Source organism: Anastrepha obliqua, chromosome 1 (assembly GCF_027943255.1).
Source record: "Anastrepha obliqua isolate idAnaObli1 chromosome 1, idAnaObli1_1.0, whole genome shotgun sequence".
NCBI lineage: Eukaryota > Metazoa > Arthropoda > Insecta > Diptera > Tephritidae > Anastrepha > Anastrepha obliqua.
Genome location: NC_072892.1, coordinates 119,043,856 through 119,064,163, shown reverse-complemented (window position 1 = coordinate 119,064,163; position 20,308 = coordinate 119,043,856). Strand labels below are relative to the sequence as shown.

The window sequence follows — 20,308 nt, the reverse complement described above, 5'->3', positions numbered from 1 at the left end:
CTCTTGTATGTGCATATAGGTACATATACTCGTGCATACATTTATTTTTTGCTGTGGTAAAAGTTGATCTACTTATGCGCTGAAGCGCACTTATGTAGCTATGATTTACGGACTCTTTTGTTTGAACTGTTTTAGCTACTTCTTTTTTACACAGTCCTCTGTAGTTTATACACAAATACATGCGTATGTGCGTGCTTAGTATTGTTCGCTAACCGTTTTCAATGCTTGAATTTCCCATTACAAAAGTTTTGTTGCGGTGACACTTGTCAAACCAGCGAAGCTTGAAAGCGCTTGTTTCGTTTCCCCCTCAAACGTTTTTGTATTCAATTGCAGTTTTAAACAGTTCAACAAAAAATATGTGTATCTGTAAGTAATGCGAGGGTTGCTGTTTATATATCTGGCCTAGGAATGGAAAAATTAAAATTTTGAATGGAAACTGCTTTATGGTTTTTCTAAATATTCTCAATACACTTTTGCATGCGTTTCAACCAATTTTAGAAGCACTTTGTCGAGTTGTGTTTCGTGAGCGTTTTTCACATAGGGATCAAGCGCGTACACACCTTTTCCCCACAAGATGATCATGGAAAATCTCAGTGAGGCTCTTCATAGGAATACCCAAGGATGCTTTAAGTACGCGAAATGACGATCTTACTCAATCATTTCCCGCATAGCATCGATATTTTCTGACACATCAACTGATTTTGGACAACCTTCCCCGAATTTGTAAGCGTGCGAACAGCGAACAAGAGAAAATTCATTGTTCCAATTTTTTATGGTGTTAAAGTAGATGCTTGGTCGCCGCATAACGATTTAGTTTATCGATTACTTCTTGACTTGCTAGTCCATGTCGAAAGTTGTTAAAAATAATCGAACGAAAATTTTGACATTTTTAATTGTGTTGCCGATCAGAATTTTTAAAGTCATTGTAAACGAAACAAATTAGCTCACTCATCAAAATATTCAACGTGCATTTTTGGACAAATATGTCAAACTTTCCAATGGAAACGTCAGATGGCGCCTGAAAATACTAAAAATATCCAAGAACAGATATAGAAATAACAACCCTCGTATACATTTATAATTGCAATTTTATATTTAAAAATTTTCCCTTTCGCGTGCTTTCTGATTTAATTGAGATCGAGTATGAGCGTTAGTAGACAACGCATATACGATATAAGGGCGTACTTACATACGAGGTATGGCTGTTAAACAACGAGACTGAAGCTGTGAAACATTTGACTATGATTTAATGGAAAGAAAAGAATCCACATACCTTGTGACAAATATATTCAGTCTCACTATCTAAATATATATTTGGAGCAAACATCCCTCATCCTTCTCTTCTATACTTGCTATATATGCCGCCCCTGAAAGTCAGATGGTGTTAGCGAAAAGACTTTTCATAGCAAAAAAAGTACCCAGTGGGTTCCAAGGCTAAAACCTGCGGAGTAGCAGTCACTTACAAACCTATTCGGCTACAACAATCACCAGATATTATCACTTTAAATATATACATCCCCTCTATGCCCCACAACGCCTCGAGCAAACCGAAATTTGCAATTTATAGTCCCGTGGTTATTGAAGCGTATTGATGGTAATTTTTTAGACAGCAAACAAAGTTTTAAACTGCCTCAGTTGATATGCCTTCTCCTACCGATTTTTGCAAGTGATGGCAAATTTTCCGTGCATTAACTTTTTAGAACGTGTTGAACATGCCCCACTGCCGCCCTTAACGTCATTCTGCAATTACTTCTCGTTGATCTCCAGAGATTGGCCTTTGGAGGCAATCTTCTGTATGCCATGGTAGCATTTTGAGCAGGACGCTTAAAATTCTGGGAGATTCCACCCCACTCTATTTTCAAACTCATAGATACATCACCGGTCATTAGGTGATCGAAACTCATGCGGAGAAGTTTGGACTTCCGTAGCACTCCCATTGCAGAAGTTGAGGGAATCCGCAAGAGAAATAGAGTGTTGAAGACTTTCTCTGCAACTGTCCGGGTCTGGTGGCTAGGCGGTCGAGGATCCTTAGTGCACCTTTTGGGGGTAGCCTGAGATAATTATCCAGCCTAGATCCCGTTTATATATGTACATATATAGATGGGTTTTTGCACTTCAAGTTTTGAACTTTTTCGCAGGTAGTGTTCTACATTATGGTGTCAAAACGGCACTCTAGTGCTACTCCCAGTATACCTGTAGGGCCTACATTTACCATCTAACCCACCTACCTACTTTTATGCTATTTCTTCTCTTTGAGGTAGAATTTTTGCTTACGCCCTTGAGTGATGGCTGGTTTTATTATCGAGCACAACTATTTTCAGCAGCATTCAATGTTTCGGTACAGTCATTTTTTGAAGCTGCTGGTTAAGACGGTAAAAAACAAGTAAAATCAAGACTCGTACTCTGATTTGCTTACAGAAGCGCAGATTGCTTTCGAAAGCGAATATTTTGCCAATTAATTACGGGAAATCTTTTGCTGATACATCAACAAAAATATTGTGTGACTGCTTTTCAAAACCTAGGGCTAATGTGAGAATACACGGAAAATTCGTGTGAAATAATTATTTCCAGAATTATATTAACTCGATCTTAGTAATCTTATCAGAGCATTCTCTCCTTAAATGTCTCTCTTCGGTTTTCTCGAATAAATTTTAATACCTGAATATCTCAAAACCAGTTTTCATTTCTAGCGGCTCGGAATTGTCATTAAAAAAAATATTTTTTTTATTTCACATGAATATTAAACGGTGTATGTGCATATGTATGTATGCATTCTGATAGCAAAGATACCCTGTAGGAACGTATACAAGCACTGGTGTAAAAACTCTCTCTCTGGTTCAACGAATTTAAACGTGGGCCGCTTCTGATCGGAAGCGAGAAGGACGCCCGGCAGACGTGGTTACCGAGGAAATCATTCAAAAAGTCCACGACATGATTCTCATTGATCGATGAACGAAAGTGCGCGAAAGCCGACAGGTCGACAGAGGTCGAGGTTAATATTTTATATGATAAGTTGGCGATGAAAAAATTGTAGACCCGATGGGTGCCGCAATTGCTCTTAAGCAACAACAAGCGGATGCGACTGTCAACTTCGAAGAAGTGTTTGGCGTAAGTTAAGTGAGATTCGAAGAATTTTGCGTCGAGTTGTCACCGTTGATAAAACCTGGTTTCATAATTACACACCAGAAACTGAGCAACAATCAAAACAATGGATTTCTCCCGGTGAATCTGCTCCAAAGAAGGCGAAGACAGTCCCATTGGCCGGAAAGGTCATGGCGACGTTTTTTGGGAATGCGAACGGCGTTATCCGCATGGAGCTTTTTAAAGAAAGGAAAAACGACCACTGGACAATACTATTTTGAGTTGTTGGACCGCTTTCACGAAAGATTGAACGAGACACGGCAGCATTTAGCGAAAAAGAAGGTGCTGTTTCACCACGATAACGCACCAGCGCTTACATCCGGAATTTTCGCCGCCAAACGGCATGAATTGTGTTATGAATTACTGCCGCACACCACGTATTCACCCGATCTGGCTCCTTACGACATTTTCTTGTTCCCCAACATGAAGAAATGCCTCGCGGGGAAAAAATCTAGCTGAAACGAGGAAGTCATCGCTAAGACAGAGGCGTATTTTGGAAAGCTCGACAAATCCTATTTGTTAAAGGGGTTATAAAAATGGCCAGAGGGTTGGGAAAAGTGTATTTTTCTAAAAGGGGATAATGTTGAAAAATAGTTTTGTTTTTAAAAGGTGTCTTCATTTCCACCACGGGGCCTTATTGAACCCCCCACGTATACTTATATTTTTCAAATTATTCAAGTGCGAAACCTTGAATGTTGCCATATAAAATAAAATACACTTAAACCACTTTCAAAGAAATCGGCTCATTTGTAAGTAACGAAGTGTTTCACAATTGAAAAACCCGTACTAATTTTGAACTAAAATTATTCCACTATTTCAGGTTTTTCCTGCAGGGCATACAAAGAGTCCCAAAAGCAATACTATCTGACTAACACGAGTATAAAAAATGGGGAATATTAATTAACATTAAGCGCTTTAGAAATTCATTAGAAATTCCAGCTGGTTTGTACTTCAGATTAGTGATTACTAAAAGTCGCAACTTGGGAGTGTTGTCTCGACGATGAAGGGAAATTTGCATCTCAGCACAGTTGAGCAGCTTTGTACAAACTAAGCAAAAATACATTTTTCTAACGCAGTCATACACAACAATAACGTAGGAAAGAACCTGTTTTAATAAAATAGTCTAGCAAATTACAGTTTGTTATTTACTGTGAACTCATTAGTATAATTCCTGCTGAGGTGAAATGGGTTTTTTGTGCAAACAATTTTTTTTTAAATTTAATGTTAGTCCCTTACGTTACAATTATCTAAGGGAAGAGAGTTGAATTTTGTTTTTTATTATAATTTAATAAAAGCAAGTGAGTCGTGCTTACAAATTCAGCTGATATATCAGAAGTTTATTCTCTACCTCTCAGTGAGTTAGAAAATATTCTTATTATTCATTAATCGTATTTCATTATTTATTTAATTTTACCTAACGAAAGAAGTCCGACCAAAAGCCGAGGCGGACAACTAACAACATCAAAAAACTAACCACATGTTTGCGGTCGTCATTAAAACTTGTAGATTATTTGGTGAGATGTGGGTTAGCCACAAGTTGTCACTTCTTCTTTTTCTTGAATGGCGCGATAACCGCTCAAGCGATTTTGGCTGAGTTTAACAAAGCGCTCCAGTTGTTTCTTTGTCATGCTAACCGGCGCTTGTTGCACTCGAGTGAAGTCAAGTCCTTCTCCATCTCATCTTTCGAATGCAGAGCAGGCCTTCCTCTTCCTCTGCTACCACCAGCTGGTACCGCATCGAATACTTTCAGAACCGGAGCGTTTGTATCTATTCGTCCGATATGAGTCAGCAAACGAAGCCACTGAATCTTTCATGCGATGGTCATCGATCCCACCTTATTGATCCCTCCTCATCGACTTCGAAGTCAAATATCCATTGAGCGATGGTGCTGCTGTGTTGCTGGTGGCATCACAAAATAGTGATAAACTAAGAGTCAATAAATATGACGAAACTATAGTATCACGTGGAAATTGTGTCGTGAATAATTAATACATTTGAAACAAGCATTGGCAGAAAAACTATCGAAATATCCGTCTGCACACGATAGCGCAACTTTTTGGATTGAGTGAATCGGCTAATACAGCTATACCGCTTAAAAACTATTTAGAAAACTGTAGATGGAAATCTTAACACACTCGGCATAAACAAAAGGCCTGACCTCTCCTGATTACCGTTTGTGTTAGCTAACTCGAAATGGTTCTTCTCGAATGTATTTCGCTTCAATTTAAAACACCAAAAAGCGCTTTATTATACTATCGCCTGAGAATGGTTCGTTTTTATTTATGAAAATAGTTTTATGGAAAAGAATTGGAGATTCCGTAGAAAAATACTGAGTGAAATATTTACTGATGTACGAGGCGTGTTCAGAAAGTATCGCGAATTTGAATTTTCGCAGGTTACGTATTTTCGAATTTCGATTTTTTTGTGGCGATATGCCCTCTTTGATTTTTTTGGCATCGTCGGTTTAAGTCGGTGCTCGATATCCAATTGCCTGGCCACCAAATGCGCAAGATGTACCTCAAGCTGCGGTTTACAAACACTTGCAGCTTTTGAACGGTTTCTGTTTGTAGACACCATGTCTCACAAGCATAGAGAAGGACAAACTGAACATTTGAATTAAAGATTCGAAGTTTGGGGGGCCCGCTGATTTGTTTGAACAGGTACGCTGGTCAGAGACTTGCGTTGCTTGCTTTCTTCAGCCTTGTGAAAACACCTATTTTGCATCCTTCATCTGCCGTGAATGGGTTCTCTCCAATATTGAAGGACGCGTCATTCGCTTTTATCGCCAAATATTCTGTTTTCTTTGGGTTTGATTCCAGCAGTGTTAGAATGCCTTACCTACTGCGCTGAGAAAGCAATACTACATCGTTGGCAAAATCTAAGAGTTTAAAATCTTCCAGTGCCACATCATTCCAATTTTTCAATGGCCCATTCAATTGGGGCAAGAATTTCACCAATGACGACCAGAAAAAGATGCGATTCTGCCTCACGCCGGCTCTGACAAGATTCCGTAATGCAAAATTTGGCATTCAAAAGCCTCGTATGGCGCCTGGATTAATTCATCAATCTTGTAACGAACTTTTTTCCGTAGCAAGGCACACCATATATTACTGCAGTAAAAGCACACTCGTAAATTTTCCAAAAAAATAAAATAAATAAAAGAAAAATGAACCACTAATTACATACATCAGTATTGAGGACTGTCCGTGTTAGTTGTATAGTTTAGAGATTAGAAACTGATTTTTTGGCATGAAAGATCTATCTCTTTCAGTTCACAAAAACTCCTCTCCTACAACTCAGACTATGTTTTATGATGATAAAAAGTTTCTATAGCAAAAATTAATAGAAATGGGTAATTTCGCGAACCTCTTGCCTATACATATTTTCGTAGCTCAAACATTTTTCGGCTCTACTGTAAAGCGCAATAATGGCACTTAGTAAATATATTTAAATAAATATAAGATTATATTTATTTGTTTGACTTTTCAATTGACATTTTCTTAAAATTATTTCTTATCTCTAACATGTTTTCTTGTTTTTTACAGCTCCGGTTGCATGAGGTCAAAAAGCTGATACTTTTCTGAGAAACTCGGAATCAAAAATTCCAAATCATAATTAAACGAATATGAAAAATTAATTGATAATTACATAGAAAAGAAGGGAAATACCCTAAATACAATACAAATAATTTAATTTCTCAGTAAATAAATAAAACAAAAAAATTAAGAGTAACTCTTCGCTGGAATTAGTGAAATTTTAAAGGTGAGTTATTTTTATGTAGTTCCTTTTTATTAAAATGTATTACGCAAGAAAGTGAGGGCTATTGTAATTATTTTAACCGAATATAACTTAATTTGGTAAAAAAAAAATATTGAACAAAAGAGGTACTAATAAAAAACTTATTCAAGGAAGTCCCTAGAAATATTACAATTAGTATGCAAGTGAATATTTGCTAAACAGTTAATTGTAGAAAATGCTGGCTGGAAAGGAAATCTAATATCCTCGCCAGCCTTTAGTCATAATTTGTGGCGATTGCATTATGAACAAAAATAAAAGGGAAATTTTAAATACGCGGGCTCATAAATTCTGGCTGTCTTGTTTTAGGTTGATAATTTGCATCAAATTCCATGTCAATATTAACATTCGTTCGAACTGGCGAACCTGTTTTATAAAGAACTAGCGAAAACCCGCCCGTTCCGCTGGTCGTCTTTAAATAAATCTAGATTAATTAATTAAATTAAGCCGAAAAATACTGTGTGTTTTTTATAAAAATTCTCGCGCATGAATAGTAATGAAAAAAGTTTTGAATAGTAGTAGCAATTAAAAAACGTTTGATGTGATTTACTTTATTACTTTTTTTATTGTAATGCTCTTTGGTATACAATATTCTGCATTTTTCCATGCGTTGTTGAATAAATGAACAATACCGATGGCTTACCAACTCTTGAGCATGAAACATAAAGTTGGCCATGAGAAAAACATGGGTATTCTAAATCAATACCACAAATTGATAAAGTTTGGCCTTGTGACTTATTAATAGTAATCGCGAATGCAAGGCGAACAGGAAATTGAAAACGTTTGAATTCTAACGGCATATCCGATGGTATCATTGGTATTCGAGGTATTAAAACGTCTTCACCAGAGTATTTTCCATTCAAAATTGTTGCTTCAATGACGTTATTCATCAATCTCTTAACTGTTAATCGGTGCTCCTATTTTCAAGTTTAGTTTCAGTGGGATAATTTACAATATCATCTTGATTTGTAACAGTGTCAACGGATCGATATGTTTGTTCTGGACTTGGTATGTTAGCCAAAATAGCCGCATTCATTTCATTCACATCTTTATTTTTGCCAGCCATGATGGCTCGTTCACTAAGCCAATCATGATTTTTGTAATTTTGAGGCAAATTTGGGAAAATACTTTGAATTAACTTTTCTTTCGTTTGACTTATTTGGCAAAAGTTTGGTTGTAAAGTTATTAAGCCAATATCCCATTATTGCTGTGAAAATTCAGCAGCTGATGGATCATTTTGTATTAGAACACGTACATTTGTAGTTAGTTTGAGTGTTTGAACATGTCTCCACAAATATGATGATTTCAAACATGCAGCCAATTCATCTGCTACAGTTGCTCGAGGAATAACAGGCAGTGTTTGTCTAAAATCACCTGCCAGCAGCATTAAGGTACGACCAAACATTTCATTTTTACTACGTAAATCTCGTAATGTCCTATCAAGCGCTTCCAGTGACTTTTTATTTGCCATCGTGCACTCATCCCATACAATTACGTGTGCGAAAAAGCGGAGAAGGAGAAGATAACTGTTCTATTCCCCTCCGCTTTAACCCAGCTATGTGTTCAGGTGCAAATGACGTTTTTGCGTGAAGTCTGATATAAAATAAGTTCTATTTACTCTTCTTAAATTTATATATATATATACTTTTCCAGGCGAAGTAAAAAAACTTACATATATTTGCTTCAACCGTATATTTGTGAGTACACAGGTAATACGTAAATATATGAATGATATAGGTAATATCTCATATCTCATATTAGCATAACCTTTCTGCAAAAAATTAAGGAAACGATCACCAATCACGCCGGCAATGATACAATGAATTTTTCACTATAACTGACTTCAGATTAACGTTTATATAATAAGCGTATATGTAACATTTAAAAACTTTTTTAGAATATTTTTTTCTATTTAAAATAATAAGTGGTCTTCCTCTTCCTCTCCCTCTTCCTCTTTCTTTTTCTCTTCCTCTTCCTCCTCCTCTTCCTCTTCCTGTAGCTATTCTTTTTCCTCTTCCATCTCCAGCTCCATCTCCTTTCTTTATCCCGGAAACGGGCAGTCAAAATTACTTCACTTAAAAGCTTTCATCAACAGCTTCCATCTGATACCCATATTGTACAAACACGACTATATCTCGAGGCCCTGGTCACTCAGAGATCTAAAAAATACTCTGTATTAAAGCACTCATCAGTAGCTTTGATTTGATACCCACAATGTAAAAACACATCCTAGGGTTACCCGGGTCCTCATTTTGGCCTTCGGCAGCGCCACCTGGTGGCGAGTGGAATCAATAAGCATATTATACTAACCTTCTCCGTGAAAAAATATATATAGGTATATACCAAATTTCATAATAATCGGCCCAGACACAAACGACCAAAATGTATTCAATTCTAATGAATGCTATGTGCGGTACAAAAAATACGTGCGGCAAATAGCAAAAACACACTCACATAACCGACGCACCGCACACACACGCGTTATCGAATTTCAACCAAACTTCACAGAAACCTTTGCCAAAGCAGCACCAACAATGTGTGAAACTTTCATGGTGTTCCTTACACGCGTTGCTGAGATTACACCGGACAAACGCACACTTTTTTTCGGCTCAATTTTTATATATATAGATAACGAAATTTAAAATATATGAAATTTTTTATTTTATATGCGACATGAAACTTCCGCTGCAGGAACAGGAAATCTGCCTTCGGTGGTCTGATTATGTCACACCAATTTTTTACAAATTTTACGATCCCCCGACGGTCTGCTCCACGTTAATGGAACGATCGGGACTTATAACCGACCAAGTACTATCACTCTAGCTGCATTCCCCCACGACAACAACAAATTTTACAAATAAATCAATGATAATAAAGCGTGAAGACGAAGTCCTCCCTGGAAAACATTAAACAATAACTGATGAACAACACGTTAATGAAGTCAAAGACCTGGAGCTCTAAAATCATCGATTAATAATTGGAGACCTCGGTTATGCTGTTAACATATCACTTTGAGTTTTGAAAGTGTTGCTTTTTAATATAAAAAATTTGGGTTTTGTTGAATGGTGTAACTTTTTTATTTTAAATAAGTAGATTTAAATTGCTGCAAACTCTCCGGCTCTGAAAGTATTCGATACGGTGCCAGCTGGTGGTAGCAGAGGAAGAGAAAGGTCTCCTCTGCGTTGGAAAGATCAGGTGAAGAAAGACTTGAAAGATGATTTGAAAGACGAGGTCGAACTGTCCCTCAAGGTAAAAGTCGATGGCACAACAATTCCGACGGCAAACAATCCCAAAATTTTGGGTGTAACCTTCGCAAGTTTGCTCCCCTTCTCAGCGCACACAACCGCAATTGCCACTAAGGTCCAAAATCGCAACAAGGTCCTCAAATCGCTTGCCGGCAGCTCTTGGGGAAAAGACAAAGAACTGTTGCTATTGACATTTAAGGCAATTGGTCGGCCGGAACTAAAGAGTGTTTTTTTTAGAGGTTAGGTTTTCAAGTTGGCACTACTTTTTTCGTAGATGGTCTTTTTGACAGCTGTCACTTGATTTATGCTCAGTTTGGTTTACCATTTCATAATGAATAGACTTACACCTGAACAATGTTTGCAAATCGTGCAAATTTATTACGAAAATAATGGTTCGGTTCGCGCGACGCATCGAAGAAAATTTTGTTCAGCGATGAAGCTCACTTTTGGTTGAATGGGTATGTCAAAAAGCAAAATTGTCGCATTTGGAGTGAACATAATCCACAAGCCATTGCTGAGACGCCGTTACATCCTCAAAAAGTCACTGTTTGGTGTGCTCTATGGGCAGAGGGAATCATTGGTCCATATTTCTTTAAAAATGAAGCCGGCCATAATGTTCCAGTCAATGGAGAGCGCTATAGAGCCATGATTAATGACTTTTTCGTGCCTGAATTGGACGATGTTGATGTGGACGACCTTTGGTTCCAACAAGACGGCGCTACATGCCATACAGCCAACTCAACAATCGATTTATTGAAGGAAACTTTTGGTGAGCGCATTATCTCGCGCCGTGGACATGTTGCGTGGCCTCCAAGATCGTGCGATATAACACCGCTGGACTATTTCTTGTGGGGCTATGTGAAGTCGCTTGTCTTATCAGATAAGCCCGAGACGATTGACGTCTTGGAAGAGAATATTCGGCGCGTTATTGCTGACATACGGCCCCAATCGCTGCGAAAAGTGGTCGAAAATTGGGCCTCTCGGCTGGAATTTATTCGAGCCAGCCGCGGCGGCCACTTACCCGAAATCATTTTTAAAACATAATGGCAAACCCTTATCTTTATAATAAAGCTAAATTCTTGGCCATAACATTAAATTATAAACGTTTTATTTCATCTTGAAAACCTAACCTCTAAAAAAACACCCTTTAGTAACACGCAGTGGATAAAGCTGCAGACATGCCAAAATACTGCCACTTGAACAGCGCCCGGTTGCATCCTGATGTCCCTATTCAACACCTTTACAATGAGGCTCAAATGCTCCCTGTAATGGAGAACAATAAACTGCTCAGCAAGCAGTTCCTGCTAGGAAGCTACCGTAGGTTTCACCCTTGTAGACACCTGCTTGAGCCAGAGGCGTCTCCTAGGCGCGTCAGGATACACCTTTTAAGCTATGTCGACGAGATCCAGGACAAAATTGACAGAAATCTACTGGACCAGACAGTGTTCAGATAGTCAATAAACGACATTAACCGGGATACCGTCACCACCTTCTTAAGCTCCCGTCCTATGAATGCCGTAATCGGAGTCCAACCACCACCTATTACAGATGAGGAGCTCCAGCTTCCCCGTGAGACACGCGTAACACTGGCACAATTACGTTCTGGATACTGTAGCGGGTTAAACTCCTACCTATCCAGAATTGACCCCGACATACCAACATATGTCCGGCATGTGAAGGTACCCCGCACGACACTAACCACCTCTTCACATGCCCTCTAAAACCTAATAATCTAGCACCCCTCCCCCTCTGGACCCAACCCCTCGTAACAGCATGTTTCCTGGGCTTATCTTTAGATGAGCCAGACGAAGACGACTGGTAATATACCCTACACTGACGGGGCTTTTATTACTGTTAAAACAACAACAACAACAAGCACGAGAAAGAAGCGACTGGCGCACTTTATTAAACCTGCCAATCAAGACGAAGAAGATTAGTTTTTTTTTTATTTTTATTTTAAAGAGAGTTGGATTTAGTTAAGAGAGTTAATTTGCCGCCATTTTTTAATTTGAAGAGTTAAATTTTGTTGCACAGTGTAGCTTTTCAATGTTGAAATTTGAATTTGAATTTTGAATTTTGTTTTACGGTGTTGTTTTTTTAGTTAAAAAAGTGGAATGTTGTTGTGCGTTGTAATGTCATTGTAATATTATTGGAAAAAGTCGGTTTTTGTTCTATAGTGAAACTTTTTTATTTTAGAAAAATTTGGTTTGTTTTCCTATTTTATTTTAGAAAAATTCCGATTTTGTTGTAGTACGCAACTTTTTTATTTCGGAATAGTTGGTTTTTGTTGCACTGTGTATTTTTTTTTTATTTTAGAAAAAGTTTGGTTTTGTACCATAACGTAAATAGAGGCTTTATTGTATGCTAAAATATTTTAATGAACTAAATTTAGTTGTACAGTGTAATCTTATTATTTAGAAAAAATTCAAATTTGTTGCAGTGTGTAACTTTTTTATTTCAGAAAAGTTGGATTTTGGGTTTACAGTGCAACTCTTTTTATTTTGGAAAAAGTTGTTTTTTGTTGTGCAGTGTAACTTTCTAATTTGAAAATAGTGTAGTTTGTTATACGGTGTAACTCCTCCATTGGTGTTTTTTTTAAGAAACTTAAATTGTGTTGTGTAGTGTAACATTTTTAATTTAAAAAGTTTTACGTCTTGCTGTAAATTGTAACTTTTTATTTTGTGTTACTTTTTTGATGTAAATAAAAAATGGATTTTGTTGTACCATGTAACTTTTTTAATATGAATTTTTTTTATTTTTCCATGCGAGTGTACAGATAATAAAAAATAAGATTAATTTTGAAAGATTTTTTACAATTATAAATAGAATCAGAAACTTTGGAAACTTTGGAAAGATTGGAAACTTTTTGAAAGCCGTTGTGGTTAAAACTATGAAAGATTATTATTAAAAAAAACTAACTGAATTATTAGCTGTCCAGCTGTGTAGGCGGCCGCCGTAACCGAATGGTTTGGTGCGTGACTACCATTCCGAATTCAGAGAGAACTTAGGTTCGAATCTCGTTGAAACACCAAAATTAACAAAAAGTGCACACCACAAATAAAAAGAATCAAAACCATTTTCAGAAAACTCATTTCAATGCCAAAATACTACTGACTACAAATTTAATACTCTGAATACAACTTTTAGTTTAAATTAAAATTGATTCCGCTTACTCATTCTGGCAGAACCACAAAGTTTGGGGCTGCTTCTGATTTGTACAAACATTTTCTTTGATTTTAAACTCTTTCTGAAATTTACCACAATCAAAAGTCTTTCACTTGCACAATTTGCACCTAAGCACGATTACACTAGAATTTCGCGCATATTTCAAGGTGGTTATTGCAAATTTTTTAACTTCAATCAACTGACACAAATGAAACATGGCATCATTATTCATATTTGCCCCTGAAGAAAACTTATGGAAAAGTAAAAATCTAGCGCAAAGTTTCTTACAACTGAGCTCCGGCACATGTTAAGTTCAGCTGCTTCGCATACCATATGATTGCCGCCGTCGTCAGTTTAAAGAGTCACCTTCCGAGAAGTGCACACGTGTGTTGGTGCGCTCATTGCGGAGTGTTTTATTTAACCACATTTTTGCTATCATTTTGCAAGCTATACAAACGCACGCAGGTTGGTTGCGCAAGGAACTTTGAGATTGTTCAACAGGAAGGCAAGACGGTGGTGATACTTCCTCGCTAGGGCAAGCCAAATTTTCGCTGTGGATGGCATTGCAGCTGAATTCACTGCGCTCACACACTCACGCCCTCTGTCTCCGTTTCTTTCCGATAGTTCTTCCAGGTGCATGCATCTACGCAAGCCATATTTCTTCTATCTCAAGCGTTGTAAGATTAATGGCACCTCAGCTTGAAACTAGTAGCGACCGCTGTTGCTACACTTGTGTGACTTGCTATCAAATTTTGTATGTGTATGTGTATGTGTACATTAACATTTGTTTGCGCCTCGCATATCACCTTTCTTTTTGTTGTAAATGTTCATATATTCGGTTGAGTCATAAATTAAGTTACAGTTTCAATCACTGAAATATGGACAACTAAAATATACTCTTTTTTAGAGACATAACATATGAATAGAATTTTTTTCTTAAATATATAAAGGGTTTTTTAATAAGAGGTGTTATTTTGATATTCAAAGAAAAATGCTATTTTTTAATATAAATGATCGGATGTTTATTTCATTATAAAGAGGAAGGTAATAGTGGAAAATAACATCTGGCAAATGACCACCACAACCACGCTTACTGGACAATATCCTTTTCATGAAATTTTCCATAACCGAATTCCTCACCAATAGCCTCACGAATACCATCTTTGAGGTCTTGGATCGACCCTAAGCTGTTGGCGTAGACTTTCTCTTTCACGGGGCCCCAAAGAAAACAATCACAAGGTATTAAATCACGAAATCTCGGTGGCCAATTGTTATCACCTCTTCGAGAGATAATACGGTCTGGAAACTTTTCCCGTCTAAGACCAATGGTTTCGTTGCTTGTGTGGCACGTAGCGCCGTTTTGTTGAAAATAAACGTTGTCCGGCTCAATACCATCCAATTCCGCCCATAAGAAATCGTTAATCATCTCTTGATCTCCATTCCCCTGTAACACCTGTTATTGGAAAACCCTTATATATTTTCTTAAATTTATTTATTTATGATATATTTAATACATATAAGAAATATTTAAGCCTATTTTTTCAAATTTATAAAAACTATTTTAAATTGTAAAATGTAGAGAATCAAAGACATTCTCAGCATTTACATATAATTAATATATTGTATAGCCGTCCCTAATTTTTATGTATTATGGCATTTAAGTGATACAACTTTGATTTAGACCATAACTGCAATACCTATATTGTTCGTTTCCGGGACAGTTGGTTTGACGTTACCCGAATGAACCGGATTTTTATCCCTCCAGCAGCATTTCCAAAATATTTATAGGAAATATTTTATAGCGTAAATTTGTGGGTACAACAACCAATATTCTTATTACCGTCGTAGCCGAATGGTAGAACCTGGTTTCGAGACACGCTGTAGGCAATAAACACCGAAATGATAGAAAGTTATTTATCTAACAGCAATCGCCCTGGTAGACAATAACTAACCTCCGACTGTATTTCTGTCATGGAAAAGCTCCTCCTAAAAACTATGTGCCGTTCCGAGGCGGCTTAAAACTTCAGGTTCCTTCATACGTGGAGAAACATTCAGACGTACACCACAATGTCAGGAGTCCGTGAGTAATAACTGCTTGTTCATTGACAATTTGATGCAGTCCCTAAAGGGTATTGGGTCTAAGATCTTAAAATGCTCTGATTTAGTTCAATTTAATTCAATTGTGATATCATTTAGTTTATTTCAAGTGAATTAAAAAAAATAATTGGCACATCCACTTCTGTTAAGTGTTTTCCCGAACTCCTCCTCCTATTTGTGGCGTGCATCTTGATGTTGTTCCACAAATGGAGGGACCTACAGTTTTAAGCCGACACCGAACGGCAGATAATTTCTTATGAGCAACTTTTTCATAGCAGAAATACACTCAGAGGTTTGCATTCTCTCCCAATCTTTTAGCACGATAAGTACAGCTCTGGACCTATAAAGCGAATGGATGGAGTTCTATCTTATCGTGCGTTATCTCGGTTGTCGTATCGGTTTGACCTTTGTGCAACAGAAACAGGATCGCCACGCTAGTCAATTTCCAAACTTATAGTGGGGATCACCGGTCACTAGATGATCGGAACTCATGCGGAGAAGCTTGGACTTTCGTACAACCCCCATTACAGAAGTTATGTAGATCCGGTGGAGAATGAAACTGGCTGTTGGTGGTTTTTCTTCCTTTAAGTTTTTGAGATTTTTTCCGGGTAATGATCTAAATTATGGTATCAAAGCGGCACTCGGGTGCTACTTGTAGTGTACCCGTGGTGCTCTTGCCTTCTAACTTACCTATCTACCTAATCGAACTAAGTCTAATTTTAAGTGCATTTTTTAAGTCGGTAAGGTTGTTTGTATGTCGTCGACTTATGATTTCCATACTAATTTCTACAACAATGTTTTTTATAAATTTCCCTCTTTAGTTTTCAGCACTTTAAAGCAATACTGTGAGCTGATTCACATCAATAGGTCATCTCTCCTACAATTACTTTTTTCGTGGTTGGTGAGTCCATTTTTCATTTACTTAATCCAACACTGTTTTAGGTTAGGTTAAGTTAATCAGTTTGTTAAACAAGCGACACTGGGTGGCCCTAAGACCCATTGTGATACCTGCATTTCTTTTCCTTCCCATAACTAAGTTGCTAAAACCACTTAGATCTTTTTAAGAAGGTAACTAGTCCCTCTAGTGAGACATTTTGCAAATTTCCCAAGTCCCTATAGAAATAATCGCCAAGATATTTCGCACAGCTTCTTTGAAGTGCAGGACATTCACAGAAGAGGTATTGTACCAACTCTATTTCTTCTTCACCTGCACAGCTCCTGCAGAAGTCATTGTGAGGTACACCCATTCTATTGGCTAGGGTGCCAATAGTGCAGTGACTCGTTATAATACCGGTGAGGATAATATAGCAATCAAGTCCCGATGTTGGTAGTTAGTCTGTTTAATCCAAGCAGAGATTTTGTTCTTTTGATGTTCAGTTATGACCAAGCTGCTTTGAAAACCCTGCAGTTAGTAGTCAGAGACCACCTTCTACTGGTTTCCGCGATTACACTCAGGTCAATGGCTGTGCATAACTCGTTTAGAAGAATGTTTATGTGCTCCACCACTCGCTGAGGGTCAAACTCAGAGCCTATCTTTGCACACTCAACCGCCTTTTCATTTACCTCCACTCCAGAGTGGCCTGGGTTCCCGGCCAAATAGTGGTGTTGTGTGGTTAGATGAGCGAGAGCGATCTCCTGCAATCTTTAGCACATCTTGAATTGATACGCGTTGAAGCCAGTACGCTGATCGCAGCTTGAATATCAACAAAAATGTTAGGTTTGCTGGAGGTAAGTCCATCAGTCTTATCGTTTTTGCTGCTTGGTCTAAGCGTAGATCTCAGCTTGGTAGACGCTGCGGTCGCACTGTCTTCATTTGTTCACGAAAATCTTGCCGACTTTTTTACTATCCTAACTTAAATACTGAATTTTGCTTTAAGAAAATTTCAAATTTACTTATTCTCCTTTTAATTTATAATTTTTAAATTTTGCATGCTACAAATTTTCAACGACTTACCGCGAAAGATTTACCAATTATGACTTTCAACACTTGCGCACTACATATCCTTATTTCAGTATCCGCAACTGTATGGTTTTACACAAAGCGGGAATATATTTTCTAGGACTTGAATGCCTGCAGGCATCGCTACCTGATATACTAGGCAAGCCATAGCAAATGCACAGCTGCCTTTCCCTTTTGCATATTATTCCGCTTTAGTTTTGCAGTTTATTTTAGCTTTTACTGAAATGGTAGCTTAAAAGTTTATGATGGGCATCATTGTGGAGAGAGGCACTTGTAGCTAAAAGAGTGAAAGTGTAATAATTTCATTATTTTATGCTGCCGTGTACATATTTCTACTTTTATCGTACATATCTGAAAATAAATCTATCTGCTTCCATTTAGGTAGGTATATATGTATGTGTATATGTACATGTGCGCCTTTAATAGCGGCACTAATGTGAGCGTGCGCTTTTAATTTCCCTATTTTTTACTAGAAATGCAAATCTTAGTAGCTTTTGGTAATAAAAAAAAATAATAATTTATTTTAGCTATGGAAACAATAAAGTTACCATTCACATTTTATATGCCTGCATGTTTTACTTTAAACCATTTTTGGTAAATTGTGCCATAGTTAGTGCATTTTTTTTGAAGTTTTACAAAGTAAACTAAACTAAAATAAATAAAAGAAAAATTAATTTTTGCAACATTAGGTTTGTTTTTACTTGAAATACATAAACAAAAGTAAAATAACTCTAAAATAAGAAAAATATAACTCTTTTCATTTATATTTAGATTTGCTTTTTTAGAAGAAGATTTCCATTTAATATTTTAAAACGGGCAACATTATTCTTAGTGAAAAGTGAGTGAGTTTCAGTTAAGAAAATAATTTATTTATCAAAGTTTGCTCCACTTTTTTTTAAGTAATTGCTTTTAGTGGTAAAAATAAATATGGTTTTTATATTTTCGTATGCGTATTTTGAAGTAATATTTTTTGTTTGTTTCTCCAATCGCTTATGGTTTCATTTTTCCCTCTCTTATGTACACAGACTTTACGTACAAACTCCACGTTGCTAAATTCTACAGATATTTCAATTTCATTTAAAAATTCTTTTTCTACAAAATTTATTTTATCTTCTTGGAAGCTACACCAAATCTCAGCATAAACTTCTCAATTTACAGACGCATAAAATTTTGCATAAATGCAGCAAAAAGTTAGATGAAGAGAATAACATACAAAGGCATTTTTAGCATGCAAAAGACAGCGGTCATCAATATTCTATACTTCTACGCAACCCAACACAACTACAGTATCTGTTCAACTTATTAGAAACGATTTGAAAATATTACTAATTACCAGTGATCGACTGTGCTCATTTCCGGCTTCAAGTCAACTTTCGTCGGTAAAGTTGATTTGTAAAAAAGAAACGACTTCAATGCATTGTTTTTGATATAAAGGTCCATAATAGTAGTTTTCAATAATTTTACTTGCCTTCCAATAGGTTGAGGACTCGTAGCTTTTATGAAGTTAAGCTCACCATAAACGCTTTGCTCTTGCCGAATCGGTGCGTTTTGCTTTTCTTGTTCTTCTTGATAGGTTCGATAATCGCTTAAGGGATTTTGACCGAGTTCAACAAATCGCGCCAGTCTTTCCAAAGCAAAGAAGGCCTCCTTCTTACTTTCAAAGCTAGAGTGCCTCGAACGTTATGATCTAGCCAGCGGTGCCGTTTGGTCTGCATTCACTGCACCATATTTATCTCCATTTGAGGAACAACATCAAGACGCACACCACTAATAGGAAGAGGACCTCTGTCAAACACCTAAAATGAATGTAAGCGTATGGGTATAAGCCTCATACAGCTCATTATTCCGTCGCCTGCGATACTCGCCATTACCAACGTGCAAAAGTGCAAAAATCTTGAACAGGATCTTTCTCTCGACTAGTCCAAGAGACGACTCATCGGATGTTGTTAACGTCCAAGCTTCTATGCTATGCAATAGGACGGGTATGATGACAAACTTATAAAGTGTTAGTTTTGTCCATCGAGAGAGGACTTCACTAGTCAATTGCCTACTTAGTCCAAAGTACAGGAAAAGCCCCAGCCTTCAAACCTTTTGTAAGCCACCGAACTAACTGGTACAATATTTTTTTATCCTGCGTACTCCTTTCAGGAGCATAGAGCCTCTACAAGACTTCTCCAACTTACGCGATTAGAAGCTATTGTCTTAGCATTGTCGCAGCTTATGTTTACTAGGGATAAGTCATGGAGAATGATACAAATTTACATAAACATAAGAGCAGGTCTTGATTTCCGTGCTTGCTACTTGCTTTTTTTGGAAAAGCAACGTTCCCACGTCAGTCAATTCTATTTTACCGGAATGACCTGGATTTATATCTGGCCAAGGACTGTCAATTCGGCGGCATTCGCCGTATACGTATGGAGAATGTTCATGCTGCTACAACAACAACAACAATCATATCTTGATAGGCGTCTCGGCCTCTTTGGATAGGCATTTGTGTGTGAAATAGAACCTCTCTTGTTGCTATGCCTTTCCTAAACCTAAACTAAGAGAAATGCAGTTCTTCCTATAATTTGAATTTTATAATAAACTCTTCTTCTCTCCTTCTTCTTGATTGGCACGATAACCGCTTACGCAATTTTGGTCGAGTTTAACAAAGCGCGCCAGTCATTTCTTTCTCGTGCTAACTGGTGTCAATTGGACAAACCAAGTGAAGCCAAGTCCTTCTCCACCTGTTTTTTCCAACGCAGTGGAGGTCTTTCTCTTCCTCTGCCACCACCAGCTGGTACCGCTTCGAATACTTTCAGAGCCGGAGCGTTTACACCCATTCGGGAGACATGGCTCAGCCAACGAAGCCGCTGGAACTTTATTCATTGCGTTATGTCTACATAATAAGTTCTACCATTCT

General features: G+C 37.4%; 1 long non-coding RNA gene across 1 annotated transcript in view; it reads left to right on the top strand.

Annotated features, from left to right (window-relative positions):
• The window catches only part of LOC129235868 (uncharacterized), a 40,554-nt gene extending 24,206 nt beyond the window's left edge, over positions 1 to 16,348 (top strand). The window contains exons 2-3 of the long non-coding RNA XR_008581607.1: positions 6,687 to 6,903; positions 16,272 to 16,348. This is a non-coding gene — a long non-coding RNA (uncharacterized LOC129235868). The remainder of the gene's footprint in view (positions 1 to 6,686; positions 6,904 to 16,271) is intronic.
• Positions 16,349 to 20,308: the final 3,960 nt, after the last annotated feature.